Source organism: Mobula birostris, chromosome 9, assembly GCF_030028105.1.
Source record: "Mobula birostris isolate sMobBir1 chromosome 9, sMobBir1.hap1, whole genome shotgun sequence".
In the NCBI taxonomy this organism is placed as follows: Eukaryota; Metazoa; Chordata; class Chondrichthyes; order Myliobatiformes; family Myliobatidae; genus Mobula; species Mobula birostris.
In genome coordinates, this window is record NC_092378.1 from 49,722,270 (window position 1) to 49,747,232 (window position 24,963).

Consider the following 24,963-nt stretch of genomic DNA (forward strand, 5'->3'; position numbering starts at 1 on the left):
ATTTATTAATGGATTTTTTTTAAACAAAAGGCTTACAATGACCTGGGTTCTGTCCTTTCTGTCCTCAATCTCTCATTTGTGGTCATATCCTAATACGCAATGCCCCTTTCAAGGTGAGCAATTTACCCAAATCAACAACTGTCAAATTAGATCATTTGTCTCCTTTCCAAATAAACTAAACCCTCAGGCAAGCCAATCACAAGATTCTGCTTTCTGCAAAAGCCTGGTAGATTGATAGCGGTTAAATCGCTTACACTATTCAGTTTTATAGATTTAATTCACAGGATACCCCAAAGCACTTAACAAGCAACAAATTACTTTTGCAAAGTACTGGAAGCTGGCACGTATGCAAACAGCGCAGCCAGTTTTCCTCTTCATACAGTAAAGTCTCACACAACACATACAAAGAACTACCATTTAATTATTTTGGGTGATGTTTGAATATAGGCCACAAACTTGGGCGAGCTTGCTGCTGCCCTGCAAGGTACTCTGCAGGAACCTGCACTGGCATGAAGAATTACAAGGAACAAGCAGAGCCTGAGGAAAGCATTTGTGTCATGCAGGCAGGCAGCAGGGGCGGTGGGGGGGAATCAAGAGTTAGATTAGAAACAGTCTAAATTCCACAAATGGCTGATAAATGAGAAACTTGACAAAGCTCTGGCAGAAAATAATTATGGCTAATGAAAAACAAATAGCTAAGTTTAGAAGTTCAAAGTGAATTTTATTATCAAAGTACATATAAGTCACCACATTCAACCCAGAGATTCATCTTCTTTTAGGCATACTCAGCAAATCTATAGAATAGTAACTATAACAGGATCAGTGAAAGATCAACCAGAGTGCAGAAGACAACAAACTGTGCAAATGCAAATATAAATAAATAGCAATAAATAACCAGAACATGAGATTTATTCTTGAGCGCTAGATATGGGTATAATTTAGATTTCAGGGACACCCAAATAAGGCTCATTAGGTATTCTCAGTATCACAAGTTACTGAAGTCTAGAAAGAAACCTACCAGTTGTTTTACATCTGTGTTTGTAAAGGCAATGTCTTATTAGCAACATACCCCAAGGTTAAACTGACATATAAACAATCTGAGTTTAAGACAACCCTAGAGATATGGTACTTAGTCCTTGAATTTGGATAAATTGGCACAAGTTACACCACAAAGACTTGGTGGTGCAGCTTCCTTCAAGCACATGAGACCCAGGATCAATCCTGACCTCAGGTGCTATGTGGACTGTGCAAGTTTACCCTGGGACAGCATAGGTTTCCTCTGGGCGTTCCGACCTCCTCCCTCGTCCCAAAGACGTGTGGGATGGCAAGTTAATTTAATCACAGTAAATTACCCCTAGACTGTAGACGAGTGGCAGAATCTGAGAAGAAAAAACATGATCAATATAGAGTGAAGGTAAATGGACACTTGATGATTGATGTCCTCAAAGGGCCTGTTTCCATTGTGCATCCACAACTCCACTACATCTTACTGCTCATTACATTCAAAACAGATTCATGGCCTTAAACCCGCCGCTATATTGAGGACCACAGACAAGAGAAAATCTGCAGATGCTGGAAATCCAAGCAACGCACACAAAATGCCAGAGGAACTCAGCAGACCAGGCAGCACCTATAGAAAGAAAAGTACAGTTGATGTTTTGGGCTGAAACCCTCCAGGCAGGGCTGGAGTAAAAAAAGCTGGGGAGTATGAGCTTAACATCAATTTCTCAAACTTCCAGTAATGCCTCCACCACCCCACCTCACTGTTTCTCATCCCCTTGTCCCTCTCTCATGTTATCTATCCCCTTGCCTGCCCATCGCCCCCCTCTGGTGCTCCTCCACACCCCCCTTCTTTCTTCCATGACCTTTTGTCTCTTTCACCAGTCAACTTCCTAGCTCTTTGCTTCACCCAGCTCCCCCGCCCCCCCAAGTCCCAACTTTCACCTATCGCTTGGTGTTTCTCTTCCCTTCCCCCACCTTTCAAGTCTACTCCTCAGCTCGTTAATTTCCCAACCAAACCAGAGATTTTGGACTGGTAATTCAGAGTTGAGAAAATTACTAATGCAAAATCCATTTTACCCTTCTGGCTGAACAAAGATATTCTGAAATAGATATAGCTCGATCCTGTAGCTATTAATATGTCAGGCAGAGGCCAAAAAGAATCTTAACTGCATCTTGCATTATTTTATCTCCATGCGCAAGTCCCCAAAGGGAAATGCATTGAAGGTGGCTTGGCGCAGTAGCCCAGTAGATCAGTTACCAGAAGATGTGCATCAGATATAAAAAAGTCTTAAGCACGCACATACATACATAACTAGAGTGCCTAAGACTTTTGGCCAGTACGTAGTTAGTTTATGTATTGCACTGTACTGCAGCTGCAAAACAAACTCATGAGATATGTGGGTGGGTGATAAACCCAATTCCTGATATGGGTCTCTATCGTGGACTGAGAGTGGGAAGGCGGCAGGGAAAGGGGAGCCATGGTTGGGAAAAGGGGAAGGGAGGGGAATGGGAAGCACCAGGGAGGCATTCTGTAACATCAATAAACCAATTGTCTGGAATCAAATGACCTTACCTCGCGTCTCAGGGCTGGATATGTCTGCACCCATGCTACCACCACCAATGGCATTCCTTCTCATCACCCGTCCCAAAACTCCTCTGGCGGCCCTCCACCCTTATCATTCCCAACATCCTTCGCTCTCGCCAGATTTAACAAACTCGCTCTTCTTCCACGTTGTCAGGTCGGTTTTGATAGAACAATATGCAAGACTTTTACCTGCAACAGTTTCAACAGCCAAGGTCAGGTTCAGTAACTCAAAAATCTGCACATTCAGTGACCAAGACGGCAATCGGACCTCATCAGGTAACCCGGCCTCAAAATGGGGTCACAAATGGAAGAACCACATCCTATTCTACTCATGGTCCTTACAGATTTCTGTGTTCACAGACAAGGCACGTTCACTCGCTGGAGAATTACTTGCAGCTGCAAATGCAGTGCTCACACAGCCAAACTAATCTAATGTATTCAATCCCTCATTTCCACCAAATGCAATTCAAACTTTCTCAAGGACTGACCAGAACTAGGAACTGATATGAGCACCACCAAGTTGCACAGTGCCCGTCGTTCGTACCGACAGATTGTTTCAGGATGTATTCTACTTTCCTCGTCTTTTTCTATCAGAGAAATTGGACATTAGCAGGGAGGAATCCTTTCAATAGACCACTCAGAGTTTTACCATTGACGTGCCTTTAATAAGATTTAAGCATCAAGCTAAATGCTTGTTGCATTTAAAACAAATAATTTTCACTTCTTTTCACAGTAAAAGAACTGGCACTGCTGTAACATGTTTTTGTGACTATTTTTGAAATGCCACCCAACTGGTATCATAGAACACAGAACAGCACAGCGCAATGTTGTGCCCATTTTTAAAACCCACTCCAAGATCAATCTAACCCTTCCTTCCTACATTATCCTCTACTTTTCTTTCATTCATGTAATTATCTAAAAGTCTTTGTACAAACGTTTGTATGTCTTTCATTTATCTGCATCTGCCTCTACCACCACCCAGCAGCACATTCCACGCACTTAGCGCTTGCCCCCCAAAAAAACTGATGACACCCTTCTATACTTTCCTCCCCTCACCTTGGTGCACTCTTGTATTAGCCATCGGTCCTCTGGAAAAAGGCACTGGCTGTCCACTCTATATGACTATTATTATTTTATACACCGCAATCATGTCAGCTCTCATCAATCCTTTGCTCCAAAGAGAAAAGCCCTAGCTTTTACTGTTAAGGCATGCTGTCCAATCCAGGCAGCATCCTAGCAAATCTCCTCTGCACCCTTTCTAATGTTTCCACATCCTTCCTAAAATGAGGTGACTAGAACTGAACATAATACCCCAAGTGTGGTCTAACCAGAGATTTACTGATTGCAGCTACCTCACAGGTCTTGAACTCAATCATCGTTTTTGCCCCACACCAACATGCCATATACCTGCTTAACCAGTCTATCAATTTGTACAACAACCTTGCGCAATCTATGGATGTAGAACCCAAAATCCCTCTATTCCTCCACACTGCTAAGATTCCTGCCATTATTCTTGTTCTAACCTTCACAACATAACTTGAAGTTAACACAAGAGTCACAGGAACCAATATGCATAAAACCAGAAGCCACAGAGCAAAGTGATACCAATAACCAGTAATTAGGACATGAGATGAATGCCAAGCTAAACCAGTGCGGTGTCAGTGGAAGCCAATTGTTACCAGCTATAGGGCCTCAGCTCGAAAAACCTCACCTTCCTCTGGTGTTGCTCTCAACTATCAGATGAGATAACGTGCTCTGTTCTCTTCAGTATGGATGACTTTAAACTGATTGTCATCTTAAACAAATGTATAACCAACTTAAAGTCTCATGAAAGCAATGGGTAACATTCTACTGTCTTACGTGGTAGTGCAGCAATTGACGTAATGCTTTTACAGCTCCGGCAACCTGGGTTCAAATCCTGCCACCGCCTGTAAGGTGCTTATATGTTCTCCCCGTGACCACATGGGTTTCCTCTGGGTTCTCCCACATCCAAAGAGGTATGGGTTAGAAGGTTAATTGGGTGAAGTTAGGTGGCACGGTCTCTTTGGGCTGCAAGTGCTGCATCTCCAAATAAGTTTTGAAAATTACAGTAACAACTCCCCATTTTTACCTCAAGATGCTGGGTCCATCACTTGAAACCAAGAACCCCCACTGTTGCTACCAGCTCCAAGGGTGGTTTTAATTTCCTAGCTCATTGCAAGAAGCACAAGATAAAAGGTGTGTCACTTCCTACCACTAACCACACGTAGAGATGGGCAGCCACAACAGTGTAGTCACAAGAAAGGATCACTAAGTGGGAGTGAGCAATCGCAAAACAAAAACAACTCGGAAAATACCCCAGTCCCTGGGTACAGACAGGACTGGGGGCGATGAGGAGAAATTTTCTCAGGATCACAGGATCCTTTAAACCCTGAAACCAAACTGGTTACAAAGGAGGTTTAGGTTATCCTGACAGTCGGATCACATTTCAAGCTGCTGGGAGGACACACAATGCAAACGAAACCAGCCAGTGCTTCTGGTCCAGTAACTGCCCCATTGGCAATGAACCCTGGCAACCATGACCTCACCCTACCACTGATAATCATTTTGCCTTGCTCATCGCTCTCCCAACTAGGCACGTATACATAGCTCAGGTGCCCAAGACTTTTGCACAGTAGTGGTAATTTTATGTACTGCACTGTACCGCAGCCACAAAAAAAAAAACAAATTTTATGGTGTTTAGTGATTCTGATATGGGTCTCTATTATGGACTGATGAGTGTGAAGGGGAGAGAGGGGAATCATGTTTGTGAAAAGGGGAGGGTCATTTGCTTCCAATTGTGTGGAATCAAACAACCTTGCGTGGTGTCTCGGGGCTGGCTGTGTCTGTACCCGTGACAATCCCCCCCCCACCCTTGCACTCCTCCTCTGCCACCTGTTCCATAACCCTCCCACAGCACTCCATCACCATTCCCAGCATCCTTTGCTCCCGCCAGACTTATAAACTTGCTGTCTGCTCCACGCAAATACAGTACTGTACAAACTCAATACATTTTTCATATAGGTTTATAAAAGCCTCCATGCTCACTTAGGATTAAGAAGTCATACAGTCAGAAAAAAACAGCATGGAAAAAGCCCTTGGTTCAACTCACCCTCAAGCCTCACAAAGCTAGTCGCACTTGCCCACATTTGGCCCCCATCTTCACCGCACCCATCCAAGAGTCTTTCAAATCTTACTGGACCACTTCCGCTGACAGCTCAAATAAAGAGAAAGCTTGAAGTATTTTCAAATTAAGCAGGTAAACATGAAAACAACTAGCACTTAGGTTATATCATCAGCTCACAAATGACAGGTGTGATTGCACTGAGCAACAGCTTGGAAATTCCCAGGATTTTCCTCTATACCATCACATAACCTAGTTGGGTTCACATCAGTGAGCATTAAAGTGCTCTGCCATTTTGCTGGATCCAGACACAAGACCTTGTCAACATGCAGGTCACAGACAGCAAGGGTGGGGGCCCACACACACAGCAAAGGGAGCAGAGAGAGAGATTACCAGAGGCTGTCTGACAAGTCCACTTGACAAACTTTAACCAACATTTAGTGGACACTTGATTGATTTTAACATTCCTCCTTTACAACTCGATCCAGGTATCTGCAGAGTGGTGAATGCATGGAACATACAGTCAGGAGTGGTGGTAAAGATGGCTACATTAGGGACATGGGCAAGTGTGGAAGAGAAGGGTGAGAATCTTAGAGCAGGTTACAGGGTTGGCACAATATTGCGGACAGAAGGGCTTGTATTGTTCTCTTCCTGCTAACTTCATCTGCTACAATATGCCACTTCGAAAACATCAATACAGACGGCAATGTAGTAAATTGGGTCTAGCTCCCTTTAATGGATGACACCTTTACATGCAATTTAAAAGAAAAATAAAATTTTATTAGGCAGTTGACTCATCACATTAGACAAGTCCTCCAGTTATAACCCTCCAGTCTACTAATGAAACTGGCTCACGCCTTCTTTCATCATTGCCTTGGTAATGTAACCAGACGGAGTCGGAGTAGGTGGGCAAACATGGTGGGTCAGGGCGCAAAGTAGTGTGAGAAAAGGTAAACATGATTTTATATAAGCAAAGTGAAGATTAAATAGAATAGGTGTGGGAGGCAGGAGCAAGCCAAGGGAGCAGAATGAAAGAAAGAAAAGTTTAGTGTACAGTTATACCAAAGATGCATCATATGAACTCTACTCTGGAAGGTCCCAAGCCCAGTTGCAAAAGGAAGAGGGTTGGGCATTGGGCTAGCAACTTCACCCTGTGAAACCCAGAGCTACAGGAAATGCCAAAAGAAGCTCGAAAGGCATCATTCCTGGGAGGAGGAGGATTTGCGCCTAGAAGGTATATCAAGTCGTGTGGTGAAAGCCACAAATCCGTGGAAACCACAGGGCCGATCGACCTGTCATTCAGGAACACCACCATTGGAATTGGCCCAGGATAGCAGAAGCTGGGAAGCTGCTGTTGGCAGCCTGTGCCCCAGAAGGGGTGATGGGCTTAAGTATGAATTATATGCCACAGTTAAATGCTTGCCCACTGAGGGCAAGGCAACTGCAAATTTCCAGAAGCCTCCCTTTACCAGTCAGTTCTGCATTAGTGGTTTGACTCAAATTCCTAATATATGTAGATGTAAATTTCAAAGTTTCAAAAGTACATTTATTATCAAAGAATGTACAACTTATATAGCCTTGAGATTTGTTTGCTTACAGGCAGCCACAAAGGTGAATACATGATGAATAAAGGTGATCTTTGAATTGCATTCAGTTGAAAGACCTCTCATGAGCTTCACTCAGTTTTCCCATTAACTCTACGTTGGTCAGCTCAAGTTGGCCCCACTGCACCACTGAGACAAAATAGGCCATCTGATCTACAAACACAGTCCCACAAATTCAGGCCTTCCTGTGCTCAAGAGCACATATTCCAAGCCTCATGGTCACCTGGTGATTGCCCATAGGTACTTGTATGATACATCGGCTAATCAGGTTTAATTTTAATGTTAACTATAGTTACAACAAAATTAAAATAATAGCTTAATTTTTCAACTTCTCAATCCTGAATGTAAATTGGGTCGTGCATAAAGTAGAAGCAAAACATCATTAGAAAAAAAGAAAACGCTGGTTGTTTACACAACTGATTCATTTCACCGCGGCAATTAGCAGAACGCTTTATAGCGCCAGCTGTAAGATAGAGTTTCAACTCGCAGCACTGTCTAAAGAACTTGTACTTTCTTTCCAGACTCCAAAGACGTACAGGTTAGAGTCAGGAAGTAGTGGGCATGCGAAGTTGGTAACAGAATGTGTGGCATACTTGTGGGCACAACCCGGAGGTGTGTTGGTTGTTAACACAATTCTGTATTTATATATTTAGAACTACAGCATGGGATAGGCCTTCCATCCCTTCAAGCAGCACTGCCCAGCAAACCCCCCCCCTCCCCCCAATTTAACACCAACCTTATATGACTATATATAATGACCGACTAACCTAGCCAGTACATCTTTGGACTGTGTGAAGAAACCAGAGGACCTGGAGAAAACTCACACATTCCACAGAGAGGATGTACAGAGACTCTTTACTGAGGATGCTGGGATTGCACTCTGATGCCCTAAACTATAAAAACAATCGCTCTAACCGCTGTGCTACCACGGCACCCCACGGTAAGTTTCGATGTACATGTGACAAATAAATAAACCGGAATCTGTAAAGGACAAGGTGTTGCAATGGGTATGCTCACTTATAGGTTAAACAACTTCCCTCATTCATAATTATTTCCTGATTTTATAACAAAGAGCATTAAGAAGGATGAACTGTCAATGTAAAGAGGAGAAAATAAGAGAAAAAGTGAATTTGGGAGAAGTAGTAAAGGCAGGTAGCAATTGTTTGGAGCCTTGAGGTTTTAAATAGATCATTTATCCCACAGTATCCAAGACTCCGTTGCTAGTTTCTAGTGTACAATAGAGTCTTCTCCCAAGAGGACGCTAAATTTCCAGTACATTGTTATTGGTGGTTGAGCACTGGGAGGTTCAGGAGCAGTTACAGCTACGATTTCCAGCTACACAATATTCCTCTTTTAGACTGACAAGACCTTTATTTGGATAAGCTGAAGCTAACACAGCAGGTTAAAGTCACAAATCTCCAGAAGTCAGATTGAGATAACACTTCATCGGTAGATGACTTTCAATGGTGTGATTAACGCCAATGGAATCGTAGTTGTAAGATGTTGTACTAACCACTGTAACTGTAAGATCAGGGTTCGATTCCTGACGCTCTCTGCAAAGAGTTTGAATGTTCTCCCCGACCACATAGGTTACCTCCGGGTGCTCCAGTTTCCTCCCACGTTTTAAAGACATACAGTGAGGGTTAGTGAGTTGTGAACATACCATGTTGTTGCCAGAAGCTTGATAATACTTGTGGGCTGTACCATTACAATCTTCACAGATTTGATGCAAACAATGCATTTTCACTGTATGTTTTGATGTACGTGACAAAAAATAATCTTTAATCTTTATAACCCCAACGCAGAAATACACATCAATTCTAAGGGTTGAAATCAGTTGACATAAATTATAGGCTGTTTGCAAAATAGATTATACCCAAATACAAAAAAAGCTCTGGCTTAATGAAATTTAGAAATTATAACCCTATATTGAAAGACCAAAAAAAAACACTGAATTGTATTAAGATAAATGTAGATAAGGTGGGTGTTCCTCAAATTTAATACAAATCTCCGCAGAAAGCAGACTTATTGAAATGTTTTATAGGCTTGAACTGAAACCAGGAGAAAACTGGAATACTTTTGGGATCGGGTTATGTTCCAGTGCAGCTGTTGAAAAGGCTGTTTGCAAAGGCCATGATTTAAGGATCTCCCACCAATGCACACGAGAGGCCCTTGAGTGGAACCCCTGAAGTGATGTTCATGGTATGTGATGCATGTCTTTTAGTAAAGGATATCTTGGACCATAAATAGCAAATTGCGCTATATAAATTTGCTAATTTTATAAGTATGTTTGAAGAAAATGCTTGAAGAAAACTGTTAGTGCTGCTTCATTTACTGCACTAAGATACATTCAGTGACCACTGCCACTGCAGCCCAACCACTTCAATGTTTGACGCGCTGTGCATTCAGAAATGCTCTTCCACATACCACTGTTGGACCACATGGTTATTACTGTTATCTTCCTCTCAGCTTGAACCAGTCTGACCACTCACTTCTGAACTCTCATTAACGAGGCACTTTCACCCACAGAACTGCCACTCACTGGAAGTTTTTTGCTTTGTGCACCACTCTGTAAACTCCAGTCTGTTGTGTGTGAAAACCCCAGGAGATCAGCAATTTGAGATACCTGAGCACCAACAATTATTCCACAGTCAAAGTCACTTAGATCTTATTTCTTCCCCATTCGGATGTTTGATCTGAACAACTGAACCTCTTGGCCATGTCTGTTTGCGTTTATGCATTGCGTAGTTGCCGTATGAATGATTGATTGGCTATTTGCATTAATGTGCAGGTGTACCTAATAAAGTGGTTATTGAGTATTTACAACACCTAAGGCAGTAGTCCACTTACTAAACCTGGACTGACAACACAATACCTCACAACAGAAATGTCTTCATCATTAGTAAATCAAGCCAACTGAAGAGGAGACAAGGTGGTCCAAATGGGATCACATAAAGCCCAAATGAAAGGGCTGAAGTTTGCTGCTTCAGGGCTTCAAATGAAATGAGTTGAAGTGGGTCTTAACACAATTTGGGTAGTGTACAGCTTAAGTTACCATAAAACACTGAAGCAGAATTAGGCCATTCAGCCCATTGTGTCTACTCCACCATTTGATCATGGCCGATTTATTTTCCCTCTCAACTTCTTTCTCCTACCTCCTCCCCTTAACCTTTGACGCCCATACTAATCAAGAACCTATCAATTTCAGAGTTGGAGTCCCATAAATTCAAGCCTGCCTGTTGGAGATTCCAACATTGTCGGTTAGCTGTAAGTGACCATAAAAACAACTGGTCCGTTATTTCTGGTAAGGGAAAGAAACTAGAAGCCATGACCCAAAGATAATGTCAATGCCAGCTCAACACAATTGATCCTGAAGCTGAAAGTCCCCACCAGAGATCGATAACAAACTGCATGATAGCTTGCCCAGGAATTAAATCATTTTTGAAAGTCAATAGTCACAATATCACAAAATACTACAGTTTGGTGAAAAAGTTGCCCACAAGCTACAGATATCTCTCACCTGAGGGAAGTGCACAAAGTGAACGATGGAGCAAAGCACCCTCAGCACCTCAATAAACTGAAATATATTTCATCAGAACCTACGTGGGTCAAAGGAAGTCTCCATATGCAATCCCAGATACAAATTTCCAACGTAGCCAGACTATGCCGGTACTGAGCCCTGCTTCAGCTGAGCACTAGCTAAGATACTGAGGGATTGCCACAATAGAGGTGTCAGCTTTCATATGATATTAAACTGAGGCCACGTCTGTCTTCACACATGCCATGACCAGAGACTGCGAACAGATTTATCTTAGTGCTGTTTGTGGCATCCTGCCCGAATATAAATTGGCTACTATATTTGATCTATTAAATCAATGATAACACTTGCATTGCACTTGGCTGAGAAGTGCTTTGGGACAATCTGTGGGTGAATGATGCTACAAATACATGTTCTTTTCTTCCCCCCACAGAAGAATCCATCTGGTAAAATTGGCCTAGGATCCATCTACCATCTTGCCACGTGCAGTCTTCAGACACTATCGAATACATACTCAGTGGCCACTTTATTAGGTACAGGAGGTGCCTATAAAGTATCCACTGAGCTTATTTCTGTATGTTCATGGTCTTCTACTGCTGTAGCCCATCCAGTTCAAGGTTCAATATGTTGTGCGTTCAGAGATGTTCTTCAGCACACCACCTTGTGGCGCATTTTTGCCATTTCCATGACACTTGACCTTTTTTTTTTCAAAATGAGGCTGAGTTGCTAGCTTGACACTTAACCCAGCAAGGATGGGAAAACATGCAAGGAGTCGAATGCTGGACCGTTCACCTTAAACACAAAATACTCTGCAGATGCTGGGGTCAAAGCAACACTCACAACACGCTGGAGGAACTCAGCAGGTCGGGCAGCATCCGTGGAAACGACCAGTCAACGTTTCGGGCTGGAATCCTTCGTCAGGACTTGAAGTCTGGTGCTGATGCCACTACACCACCAGCCAGCTAACACCACTGTTGTAACACATGGTTATTTGAGTTACCATCGCTTTTCTGTCAGCTTGAACCAGTCTGACCATTCTCCTCCAACCTCTCTCTTTAACATAGCATTTTGCCCACATAACTGGCATGTACCAGATGTTTTGTTTTTCTTTTTCCCACACCATTCTCTGTAAACCCTAGGGACTATTGTGCGTGAAAATTCCAAGTTTCTGAGATACTCAAACCACCCCATCTGGCACCAATCACCCACAAAGTCACTCAGATTCCCATTCTGATGTTTGAACGACTGAACCCCTTGACTATGCCTGCATGCTTTTATGCATTGAGTTGCTGCCACATGATTGGCTGATTTGATATTTGCATTAATGAGGTGTACCTAATAAAGTGGCCACCGAGTTAACATCTCATTTGCAGTTTCTGGGAGCATACTAGCAATCTCATTTGTCTACTTCACACCTGTGCCGCACTTCGTAATTCTTTGTTGTGAAAACAGGAATACTCCAGTAATTACACTTCACAACACAGAAGATGAAAAGGTCAGAAAAACCTCTGCAAAGCAGGGCACAGAATTAACATTCCTTGTTCCTGTTCCGCCATCAGAAAGGCTGAAAAGGTCATCGATTCAAATCATTAACTCTTTCTTCCTCTCTAGGTGCTGCCTAACCTTCTGAACGTTCCCGGCAGCTAGTTGTTCCCTTTTCACCCCCAAGACTGCAGATTTCTGCTTTCCAAGCTCGAGGAGGTGCTGTGGAAATGCAAGTTTTGAGGAATCTATATCTGTCTGGCTCGAGTGTTCACAGCCTCCCCGACTACATCAGAGCTACATTGCCAGGCTGAGGCCAGGAGGAGCAGAGGCACACGTTTTCAGTGGAAGGCTGGCAGGTTTCCAACACTGTGCAGCAAAGACCCTCCTACTTATTGGATGCCGAAGATCTCTCAGGACTAGCATTAATATAGAGTATTGTTCAGCCTCAAACAATGTATATTCTAATGCACAAAGTGGGAGGAGGGAGGCAGTACTTGAGAAAACAAATAAAATAGATTGATACAAGACGAGTGGAAATGAGTGGCTGATGGTTGGCACGGACTCGAAGTGTGATAAGGGCAGTACATGAGGATTCACTTCTTCATGATTTATTTATTGATGTCCAGCACAGAGTAGGCCCTCCCCGACGCACCATCCAGGAATCCCCCAATTTATAATCACGGTCAACTTACAATCACCAATTAACCTACCGACGAGTACATCTCTGGACTGTGGGAGGAAACCCACACCATCACAGGGAGAACAAACAGACTCTTCACAGGCAGCAGTGGGAATTGAACCCGAGTTGCTGGTACTGCAAGGCGTTGTGCTAACCACTATGCCACCGTGCTGACAGCATTAGAAAGGCAGTCTAATACCCTACTCCCCCTGACGCACTGACTGATGCCAGATGAACCCCACCCTCCCAGGGTTGCACACGCTGATTAAATCCGACACCAGCCGGGATCTGCACGCATTAGACCCAGCTCACAACACGGTGGCCGTGAACATGCAGGGCCAGAGTTGGGCCCAATGAAGAAACCATGTGCAAGGATCGACGTGACACAGGGGCCCACACAGTGGCACTGCCATCTGCCTGGAGTCTGAAGTGATCCATGTAACAAGACCACAATGGACAGGAATAGACAACGGCTGCATATGGTCAGCAATAAATAATGATTTAATCACTCTGCCTTGCTTAGCACTGAAGGCCAAATACAAATATTTACAATCATCTGTACTGTGATCCAGTCTGTCCAAGTTAGCATCTACCTTACCCTTAACAGCTGCAGGTTACCTAGTTGGATGTGTGTCAGGGAATCACAACTGCACACAATCCAAAGATTACGATTCTCTCTGCACCCTGAATGTACATTTAAAGCTACAACTGCCTGCTGATTTTCTAGTCTCCTCTTCCCCCTTCCTTTCTCTTCCAACTTCAGGCCCCGAACTCAGGGCAGCATTTCCCCAACACATTTCTTTTTAAAATCGATTTTGTGGGAAGCACAGCAGTGCCTCGAGCATTCAATAAATCCTCACTATATCTTTTTAAAAATAACTCCCCAAAGGATGCACATTATTTATGACTTTCCAGTAATCGACCATAGAAAAGGACAAGGCTCTCTCCGCAAAACAAGCTGTGATGTTACACAAACTGCCGCAGTTCTCTGATCAGTAAATAAAATCCAATTAAAACAGCTCGTTGCAAACACATCCTTCAACAAGCATCCTGCGATCTAACACACCCTCTCAAATAACATGTCATTCAAAACTAAAGATCACAGACTGCTAACTAAACCAAGTAATATACAGCAGGGAAATAGGTCCTTCAGTCCTAGTCATCATGTTGAGCAAGCTGTCCATATAAGATACTTCAGTGTTTGGACTATATCCCTCTCAACATGTGCTCAATCCGAATGTAGTTTTAATGTTATGAATCTGCCTCAGCTACTTTCTCTGGCAGCTCGTTCCATGAATACACCACCCTCTGTATAATGTTGCCCCTCAGGTCCCTTTTAAATCTTTCCACTCCTACCTTAAACCTATGCCCTCCAGTTTTCGGTTTCTTTTCCCCAGGGAAAGGCCTGTGTGCATTCACCATATCTATGCCCAAAATACTGCTTGCTGTTCTAACCCTTTTCGTAACCATTGGACAGAGTGGTTTTGTCCCCATTTTCTCAGCATCTTCCATACCACTGGGTTCTTGCGATCCACACCGAACCTTGCACGTTGTACGTTCCCATCTTGAAGATCTCCACAGTGCTCCAGTTCCACACTGACACATTCAGTTTTAGTTGCCTGGCCATAACATTTCCTCAGTCGCCTGATCCTACGTGGATTTAGAAAAGAAATCTCTTCCTTTACGGAGGTGCCTCTGACCTGATCTACATACATTGAAGAGTCAGATTCTGTCTGATTAAATATCGCTCAAGAGAGGCTGTACCTACACACACTGGAGTTCAGGAGAAATGTGTCTATTGAAAGCAAAGATTTTGAGGGGCATTGATAGGAGGGATGTTGAGAGATCGTTTCCCCTAGGGGAGTGTCCAGACAATGGGGGGGGGGGGGGAGGGCATAGACTCAGAATGAGGGGTCCCCCTGAGAGATGAGGAAAGTCCTCTCTCAGGCAAGTGTTTAATTGTTGAAATGCTCTACAGAGAGTGGTGGTGGTCAAATCATTATATACTGTATATTCAAGGCAGCGGTTTAAGGCAAGACAGTTGAGAGATAGGAGGAGAGAGAGAGCAGTGTTGAGGACAGTATTGGATTAGCCATGTTTTATTGAATGACCAAGAAGCCTCCAGGAGCTGCACTCCTGACATCTGCTTTGCAAACCACAGCTGGAGAAAACAAAAAATCCCTAGCTGCTTTTCCCTTTCCTGCAGCACCACCACATCAGTCAGGCCAACTGTAGACTGTAAATTCCCCAGCCAAGGACAACTCTCTCCATAGAGTCTGGCAACCAACTACAAAGCCTTATCGTCATGGAGGGGCTTGTTCTCTGACCATGACCTTCTGGATCTCTCAGCTACCAGCCATTTTAATTCCCTTCCACATTCCCACATCGACCTGTCTGACCTCAGCCTTTTCCATTGCCAGTGTGAGGTTAAGCACAAACTAGAGGAATAGCACTTCCAATTCTGCATGAGCAGTCTACAAACTGACTGTATGAACTTTGAAGTTTCCGACCACAGGGAGACACACTCTCTCCTCCTGATCTACCCACTTCCTCCAAAACCCAACCGTTTCTTTCTCCTCTTCCACCTACTCCACCTGCCCTGCCTGCCACCCACTGCTCCTCCCACTGGGACCCCTCACTCCTTTTGGTCCCACCTGCAAACCTCATGCTCGACCTTCCTTTGCTATCAAAATCCATCGTCTGTACCCCTTTGCTACCTCCACCTATCACCTCCCAATCTGTTGTTGTTCCCACTCTCACTCCTTCGTCTGCCTATCACCAACTCTTCACCCAGATCTACCTATCACCACCCAGTCTGTTATTCCCACTCTCCCCTCCACATCTAGATCCACCCATCAGCTGTTAGCCCTTACATAGAGCATCGACCAGAACAAGCCATTCAGTCCACAATGTAGTGCCGACCTTTTAACCTATTCCAAGATAAATCTTTCCTTTCCCTCCCATATGGCACTTCAGTTTTCTTTTATCCATGGGCCCATCTAAGATTCTCTTAAATGTCCCTTATGTATCTGACTTGACTACCACCCTCGCAGTGTTTCAGGCACCCACCACTCTAACTAACCTGTTCTGACATTCCCTTGTTGCTTTAGACCTTCTCATCTTTTTGTACCAGCTATCTCCCCCTCTATACCCCAGTCCAGGTGAAGGGTTTTGTCTGAAACATCAAGTGCCCATTTCCCTCCATGGATGCTTCCTGAGTCACTGGGTTTCTCCAACATCTTGTTTGATGCATCAGGTCATTGGAGACAGCTTCCCAACTATGGGAATACTGATCAGAGAGGAATTTCTACCTGCCTGACTACACCCTTCCTGTTGGAATTTAGAGGGAATCCTTTCGTGTTCAGCTTGCTGACACAAGCTTTTTTATTATATAGTGGGAATCTCGATATCCAAAATCAATTGCAGTCCCTCAGGATGCTGCGATGCACAGTGTCCTATAATACTTCTCCCTTACTTAAAAAGGTACACACTTAAAGACAACTTTTCATGAGTTATACTTCAAAATCACACAAATATGCTTTTTCAATTTTAAGAAAACAATTTGCAACATAATCAGCAAATTTACATTGGCTTCTTAGAATTAAGGTACACCTTTCAAATGAATTGATGACTAAATTCCACCATGGGTTATGTGATCATAAGGAAAGTTTACAAATTAATTTCCAACATAATTTAATTTTGAGAAAATTCAATTTGGGCAATGGAAATTCGCCCATGCTTGTCATCTCATATTTTACTTCTACTTGAGGCACTGGATAGAGATGATGAGTGGGCATTGCTGGCTTTCAGAAAAAAGGCAGAGGGATGAGAGTAGCATCGTCTTGCAGGTTTGGGGTGGGGCTTTGTTCAAAGAGAGAAACTGTCAAAGCACCAATTGCCTGGGTAAGGAGCAAACAAACTGCAAGAACTTGCCCTCTTCAGTATGTTCTACTGTTCTAAGCTGCAGTGCTGTGCATTGCGGGCATGCGGTTTTGGCAACAGAATGTGTGGCAACACTTGCAGACTGTGCCCCCAGCACAGCCTTAGGTTATGTTGGTTGTAAATGTAAAGGACTCATTTCACCATATGGTTTGATGCACAGGTACCAAATAAACTTGAATCTTGAGTAGAATAGAACGGAAACAGGCAAGATTTCAACCCAAAACTTCAACAGCTCCTGTCCCCTCCCACTGCTTGACCTGCTGAGCTCCTGTAGATGACTGTTCGTTGCTCTTAGTTCCAGCATCTGCAGTCTCCTGTGTCTCCAAGGAGACGGGCCTTTCAGCCCAGCTCACCCATGCCAACCATTACAAAAGCTTTAAACCAAATCCTTTGTATATCCCATTCCCATTAACACCAATTACTCATCCACCAACAGCAACTTAGTGGCCAGTCTCCCTTTGCAGTAAGTTGGTTGCTGTTGGTGGGTACATGGCATGGCTTAGCAGACTGGGCCAAGAGCATTCATAGACCCAGATGGAAGTACATATGTACATGTAAACACACACACACGTACACACACACACACACACACTTACTTGTATACTGCTGGCAGCTTTAGTTGACACCACAGAGGTAGTTACCATAGAGGAGCTACTGGGTACAACCATAAGACATGGCAGAATTAAGCCATTCAGCCCATCGAGTAAGAGAGAGTAAAGCATCCAAGCAAAGTAAGGAGGACAACAGCTTCCAAAACCAACAAAGAGTGGGGACGGAGGAGTGGAAACCACAGGATGCAGGTCTATCGACACAGAAGAGGAGCACCAGCAGCACAACACAGCTAATGTCTGAGAGCTGGTTCGAATCCACTCTTCTCCCAATACTGCTTATGTGGAGTCTGCAAGTTCTGTGAGCACGCAGGTTTCCTCTGGTGCTCCAGTTTCCTCACATGACCTAAACTTGAACAAGTTAGTGGACTAATCGAACAGTAAATTGCCCCTCATGTATAGGTGATTGGTAGAAGTTAGCACCGGCAGGGGGGGGGTGAAGATGCAGAGAATCAGATGAGTGTAAGTGGATGCACTCCACAAGGGGAGTCACACTCCCTAAGTTGACTGGGGTGCAGTCCTGAGAGATCACACCGCTCACCCCACAGCCCACCGACAACTAAGCAATAGGACAATTCATTGCTTCTACCGGGCCAAGCTCCGAACACAGCAATTCGATACTCTGTTGGATACCCGAGGAGTCAGACCCCCATGATACTTGGACTGATCATAAAGCAGTGTTCCATGGGGTAGCAGTGTACTGTAATCATTAACAGGACAGTTCAAGAGGAATAGATGGCACTAAAGATAAATGATAGGTTGGCCCTCAGTCATTACGATGGAAGGATCCACATTGAGGGGTCTATGGTGGAAGGGGTGAGCAGGTTCAAATCCCTTACCACTAGCATCTCAGAGGATCTATCCGGTGCCCAAAATACTGATGCAATCCTGACGGCAGAATGCCAGTGCCTGTACATCAATAGGAGTTTCAGTTGGTTTGGTATGTCACCAAGTACTCCAGCAAATTTCTGCAACCATACAGTGGCGAGCATTCTGACTGGTTGCATTTCTGCCTGGTATGGAGGTTGCAGGATTGAGAGAAGCTGCAAAGGGCTGTGAACTCAGTCAGCCCCATCACAGGTACCACCCTCCCCACCATTGAGGACATCTTCAAAAGGCAATACATCTAGATTCTAGAGGATGGCAGTCATCATTAAGGACCCTCACCATCCAGGATATACTCTTTTCATTGTTTCCATCAGACAGGAGGTACAAGAGCCTGAAGACACACACAGAATGATGTAGACAACTTCCACTATCAGATTTCTGAGCAGTCCATGAACCCAATCTCACTATTCCCCTTTCGCACTGTTTACCCATTTTAATTTTTAATGCAACTTTAGTAAATTTTTTATATCTTGCACTCTACTGCTGCACAAAAACAGCAAGTTTCATGACACGTCAGTGAAAATAAATCCAATTCTGAGGGGCGACACAGGAAGTGAACTCACTCACACCAAGAAACTCCTCATTCGAAAATAGCAAAGCACAAAGCAAGTCGATGGCTTTGTATCAAGAGGAGAATACAATAGCACCTCGTGCAAGCCCCAGGCATAATTCAAACATAGTGCAATGCACTGACCATCCCACAGCAGGGAGATTTTCCGCTTTTCTTTAAGATATTCAAGGCACATTACAGATACTGAAACACTTTTAAGTAGCGGATGTTAAAGCAAAGGAAAACTACACCGCAGTTCCACTCTCCCTGGTGAGACACTAAATATTCTATCATGCGGAGATGAAAGGACAAAGCCTGGGCAGGGAACAATGTACCTGAAGTATTAAGAGGAATCACAGGGGATAAATAACCACTGGTTTCATCAGTGAAACTGCAACTAATTCTAAAATAGCCTATCTGAGAATGAGAATCTGGCAGAGGACTGTATGTCAATGGAATTCTAACGGACCAAATTGAAACACACGTGTTGCAGATACTTCGGGGATGTCCATAGGGCAATGGGAAGGGAAGAGAGTTTAGTATGCCATCATGGATAACAATGGTCAGTGAGGATGAAGATGGTAGTTAAGAAAAAGCTGAGAAAACTAAAGAGGCTCCCAGACTGATGATTTGGCGGATACACTTTCCCCTTGGTTTGAGAAGGTGCAGCTCAGCCAGAACGGACTTGCTGAGTGGGTGAATTCGTTGAGAAGAATGACTCCAAGGAAGTCTACAAAATCACAAGCAAACATTCAACACTTTGGCTGATACCACTTGCAAATTGCCTTGGGACAGTTTTGCTATATTAAAGATGATATTAATAGATAGTGTGGTTGACCTCCTGATCATTTCCAGCGTTTTCCATTTTGTGTATCGATACCGTGAAACTGCAAGGAAACCATACACCCAGCCAATGACATTGCAGAGATGAATGTCCTTTTAACAGCAACTGCAACTTCCCAGTTCACTGCTCAAGCTGAATTAGTGGCACACACCATCCTCTTAAACTGTACACTTAGTGACAAGTCCAAGTTAACAATAGATAAGAAAGATGGGCTTGAGCTGTTCATACAAGCAATGATCATTCTACACAATTACTTAGATGCATCCATACATTCAGCAATGTTGCACTGATTTGCAGAGCATCAGAGACTCCCTTTTACGCTTTAATCTGAAGTTTGCATTCCTTGCGGTACACTCCCTACAACTGCCTCGGGCAACATGTGCAGAGGTATATGACTCAGTAACACAAAATGTCAGAGGAACTTAGCAAGTCAGGCAGCACTTATGGAGAGGAATAAACAGTCAACGACTTGCCCTGAAACATCGCACTAATCTTTCTTTTGTCCTCGATATTGTCCTGTGTTATGACCTCTCATCTTTATTATTTTAAAAAAGAATTTCTTTTAATTTGAAGAAAAAATGTCTAGTCAGCTATGAAATAATGTCTATAAACTCAGATCAGACCCCATTTGAAATACTGCATTCAGTTCTGGTCACCTCGTTATCGAACTGATGTGTAAGCTTTATAAAGGGTGCAGAGATTTACCAGGATACTGCCTGGATGAGAGAGCATGTTTTATGAAGATAGGCGATAGTGTGTTTAAGGAAACGGGGTTTTAAACTCCCTATACTATCTTGCTGGTGAACATGCAGTCTCTGGCGATGATCTCAGAGCCAGGGTGCTGAATCAGAGAGACATTCGGATCGCGTGCGTCCTTTGTTTCACGGAATCCTGGTTAACCCCTTCTGTACCGGATGCAGCGATCCAGAGCGATAAGGTTTACTGTACACTGTCAGGATAGACCTATAGAGTCTCTAAAAGCAGAGGTGGAAGAGTATGTCTCATGATCAACTCTTCTTAGTGCACAAATATATCAGTACTGACCCAATTCTGCTCACCAGACCCGGAATATCTAGTAGTAAAGTGCCGTCCTTTTTACCTACCACGGGAGTACTCTGGGGTCATTTTGGTAGCAGTTTATATTCCACCTCAGGCCAATATCAAGCAGGCTTTAGATGATCTGAGCAATGGGATCAACATGCATGAAACAGTGCACCCTAATGCCTTCACCATCGTTTTGGGAGATTTTAACCAGGCCAAAAACACTGGACCATTGTTACACCACCATCAAGAATGCCTACTGTGCTATTCCACACCCTCACTTCGGGAAGTCTGATCACCTAGCTGTACTTCTACTCCCTGAGTAGAGGCAGATACTGAAGACTGCAGCACCAACAGTGAGGACCAATGTGGTATGGCAAGGGAAGCACAGGAGCGCCTACAGGACCACTTTGAATCAGTGGACCAGACTGTATTCAGGGATTCATCTTCGAACCTGGATGAGTATGCTGCAGTTGTTATCAACTTTATTAAAACCTGTGTGGACGAGTGTGTGCCCACGGAGACTTACTGTACATTCCCAAACCAAAAGCCATGGATGAACAAGGAGGTACTTTGTCTGCTGAAGGCTAGATCTGTGGCAAACAAGCCTGGCAAAAGGTTGGTACATCATGGGCTGAAGGGTTTATGCTCCACACCCCGACTACTGCCTTACTCCAAAGAGGGAACATGGACAAGCCCCTCATCGTCAGGGAACAGTACTTTGTATACGAATGGTCTTTGGCAGGCAAGAGTGGCTTTGATCTTGAAGTTGCTACTCCTGCCTTTTAGAGGCTGCCTAACGATTTTCAATCAATATCACCGGGATACTGCGAGCAGCTATTTAAAATTTACATGATCCTTTGTACCAAGTCTGCTGACATGACACATCAATCACGGGTATGTCTATTGTTATACCAGTATCGTGTTTCTCCTCGGCATCAATGAAGAATAAAGATAAATTGGAATGTTAGCTTCCCACAAAACTCCTGAGATTCGGAGTTGGAGAGAGATACAACATGGAAAGAGGCCATTCAGCCCATTTAGTTCCCAATGACCATCAACCCCCCCATTTACACTACAATCCTGATGAATCCTAATGAAGGGTCTTGGCCTGAAGCGTCGGCTATCCATTCCTCTCTATAGATACTGCCTAACTAGCAGAGTTCCTCCAGCATTTTGTTTGTTCCTCTGAATTATCAGCATCTGCAGTACCTCGTGTTTATACTCCACCATTTCCTCAGCAACCCTCCACTCCCCAGGATCTGACACCAGCAGCAAAATCGGAGGGACGAGAAGATGGCGGCGTGACACAGCGCACGCGGCCGTTCCAAATAAATATCGATATGTGTAACTAAAGGTGCCGTGCACAATCCGGATTTGATGGGGACAGCCGTGAGAAAGTGCAGACGAACATCCGGATTAACTTCTAAAATGCCTGCTTCGCTGCTGCAGCTACTGTGCGATCGAGATTCTCCGGAGACGAAGGCCCCAAATCCTCGGCTTTGCGTATCGCCTGTTGACGGGGCCGGGGTCGAAACGCTCGGCAGAGATGGTGCTCAGTGCTGAAGAGGTGGTTGGAGGCTCGGAGTTTCTCGGGCGGACTCGGAGTCGGACTGTGGTCGGATGCTTCTGGGATGCTGCATTGGCAAGTTGGCGGCGCTGGAGGTTTACCGTCTGCGTGAAGTGATGGGACTTTCAAGAGACTCAGACTTTTACTGTGCCATGGTCTGTTCTTATCAAATTACGGTATTGCTTTGCACTGTTGTAACTATATGTTTAATTATGTGTTTTTGTTAGTTTTTAAAGTCGGTTTGTCATGTGTTTTCGTAATATCATTCTCGAAAAACATTTTTATCATTTCTTAATGTGTGCATTACTAAATGACAATAAAAGGGGACTGCATGTCTTCAATCATAATCATAATAATTTACAGTGGCCAATAATTTCCCGACCCACACCATGAAATTTCACACTGAAGGCACGAGAGAGACAGAGACAAGGATCGAACAGCCTTCTTCCATGGTAGGAGAAATTTAAAACAAGGCAGCAGCCTTGAGAAAAGCAAGGTTTTAAAGATCCGAAGGGCAAGTTTATTTACGAAGTGGCTGATACCCAGAATGTGCGGCAAAGGGAAAGGGTGGTATCAGATACAATTATAACATTTGGGTTATTTTGAAACACACATAAATAGGCTTGGTTTAGCAGTCCTAATAGGGGCAAATACAATTTGTTTAGGATGGCAAAGGGGCTGGCATGGCGATAGTGGGCTGAAGGGTCAATTTCTTTATAGTACAACTCTGATCACAATAAGCTGAGTGACACATGACGGCTCCAATCCTTCAAAGCAAAGCCCAACTTCACACATTAGTGGTTAACATCACAAAAATGGGTTGCCACCCAGTGACAATAACGGCCTTATTATTCATGCACGAGTGGCTGAAATAACAAGCTTTAGCACACTGACTGATTCAGACTCCCAATTATATTAAATGACATGCAAATAAGACGACCTGGTTCCCAGACTCTGACTGCCTCCTAAACTATGACAGCGACAAGCATCTTTTGCCTACGTGTGTCACTCCTGACTATCGGGAGAACTGCGAAGACGGAAGTATTGGAATCACATTTGTACATTATAAATACAACCTCGGACTGCTGTTATACAGTGTGGTGGACCCAGTTAGGTGAAAGACTAGCCAGTTATCTCATGGATGCTGTCTGTGGGCTACAAGCCTCATCTATTGTATAGACAAGTGCCCAATAATTACTACATTTTGTAGACTGCAAATGCTACAGTTTAATAACCATGATGTTCACAAACATGAAAAAATAAAAAACTCTGCTCCTATGCTGAGTTAATGCAACTTCTTTTTTCTCCCCCAGTGTCTGCTGATGAGGTTTTCTACTGGTTTTGATTACGCAGCTATCTTGACAGGGCAGTGCCCCTCTGAGAGTGGGAGAATAATGCTTCGCGCTCGGTTCATTGCAACTGTGTGGAGAGGCCGCAGGTTAGAAAGCTCACCGGTTTGCAAATAAACTTGCAGCTCAGAGACAGCACTAATCAGTGGTGCAAACGAAAGAAAGAGGGTGCTTGTCAGATCAGCTCTTCGCAGTAGCAGAGCAATTTATGCAGAGAGGGAAGCTGCAAAAACAGCCCCTCTGTTCAGAACCTGCCATGTGATTCAGGCACTTGGCTGCCCGGGGCACTATCGATAGACATCTATGGGGATTCAACACAAGGGAGAAATGCTATCATAGATTGTACATCACAGAAACAGGACCTTTCCTTTCCGGCCTCCTCATCCAAGCCACCATGCCCATCTACACTAGTCCCATTTTAAGTTCAAGTTCATTGTCACTCAACTGTATACTGCCAAAAGAAACATGCCTCCAGAGCAAGGTGAAAGTAGTATGTGAGACTCACAATAGATAATCTCATATGACCAAAAATAAGTTAATGTATAATAAAATACATCCTAGAGGACAGACATTTTGCACAAGGTGCTCTTATGACTCAGGTTTAAAAGGTAAACAGTATAACACTTCTGGTGCTTCATACATGTTGAGACCCAAGTGGCGGCAGAGTGTTTTAACTCATTTATTTATCGTATGTACATCCACATGCAAACAATGCACTTCACTCCATGCTAACAACCTAGTGACATGCTGGAGGTAGCCTGCAAGTATCACCACACTGTCTGGCACCAACATAGCTGGACACAACACACAAGCAATTTACGATCGATTCTTCCGCTCTGATCTTTTATACCAACTCCTAGATGAGCCAATTGTGGGACCATGAACTCCAGGGCCTTGAACTTTGAGCACGCTGATGATGGGAACCTGAACTCCCAGGTGTGGAAAAGACCATGAACCATCACTGTTCTTCACACTGAAGTGCTCAGTCACTCAGAGTGCAACCAGTCGACATTTCGTTGACATTATTCGATAGGCAGGAAAGCGGAGGATGTGCAGGGTCATTTGTTATTGGACAGAAAAGGAGACAATAGGAGAGTGGAGCCCACTGGTGCTGCAAAATCAATGCAGAGTGACAA

General features: G+C 43.9%; 1 protein-coding gene across 5 annotated transcripts in view; it reads right to left on the reverse strand.

Moving 5' to 3' along the window:
- The window catches only part of large1 (LARGE xylosyl- and glucuronyltransferase 1), a 442,193-nt gene that overhangs the window by 359,273 nt on the left and 57,957 nt on the right, over positions 1-24,963 (reverse strand). The window contains exons 1-2 of one of the 5 annotated variants that reach the window (XM_072268025.1): positions 5,718-5,822; positions 2,576-2,776 (exon numbers count right to left, since the gene is read on the reverse strand). The exons of 3 other annotated variants lie outside the window; for them this stretch is intronic. The gene's annotated coding sequence lies outside the window, so the exon portion shown is untranslated. Of the gene's footprint in view, positions 1-2,575; positions 2,777-5,717; positions 5,823-24,963 lie in introns of those variants that run through there. One more of the 5 variants, XM_072268024.1, reaches the window with a different exon arrangement.